Source organism: Leptonychotes weddellii, chromosome 1, assembly GCF_054177405.1.
Source record: "Leptonychotes weddellii isolate Sample4059 chromosome 1, ASM5417740v2, whole genome shotgun sequence".
In the NCBI taxonomy this organism is placed as follows: Eukaryota; Metazoa; Chordata; class Mammalia; order Carnivora; family Phocidae; genus Leptonychotes; species Leptonychotes weddellii.
This window is the reverse complement of record NC_138369.1, coordinates 161,572,394-161,573,049: the sequence shown is the minus strand read 5'-3', so window position 1 is coordinate 161,573,049 and position 656 is coordinate 161,572,394. Positions and strand designations below refer to the sequence as shown.

Here is a 656-nt window from a genome sequence, read left to right as displayed (position 1 = left end):
GTATCATCATTTTCACTATAGCCATGTTCAGACACATGAATGCAGCTATGTGATAGAAAGAGCTTTAGATTTAACCAGGATTGCGGTTTAATCAAAATGAGAGTGGTAAATGATCAGAGATCTTATTCTCATTTGTCTGGCTTCAAAGCCCTTTTGCTTAATTATTCTACTAGATTCTTTCCACAGCAATTATATAGATTCTGAGGAGAGAAACAGAATAATGTTCTAGATGCTTAGAATGTGTAAAAAATATCTAGATACCAGCTTTGCGCAGTGGCAGTATCATAGCCAATGAGGTTTATCCGAGGTGCGATTATTGCTAATTGAAAAAATATCTAGATACCAAAAATGCAAAAATTAATCATAGCTGGGTTTTCACTTAAATGGATTCATGGTACTAGATATGAAAGTATTTTACAAGTCCCTTTCAGTTCTATTAGACAAAAGTAGGTAAGCATTTTGAAGGGACTCTCATCCACCAGATTTTTCAGCATATAAGCAAATATATTTTTACAATGTTTTCCTCATTAATACTGTAGAAAAATTGTGTTAATAGTGGGAAAAAATGACTTGTGTTATTTAAAAGTTTGATATATTCTTTAAAAGACTATTACTGTTGTTATTGATGTTCATATATGTGACAAACAGAACAGCCA

At 32.0% G+C, this 656-nt stretch overlaps 1 pseudogene; it reads left to right on the top strand.

Moving 5' to 3' along the window:
* The first annotated feature begins 262 nt into the window (after positions 1-262).
* LOC115945042 (U4 spliceosomal RNA) lies at positions 263-385 on the top strand (annotated as a pseudogene).
* Positions 386-656: the final 271 nt, after the last annotated feature.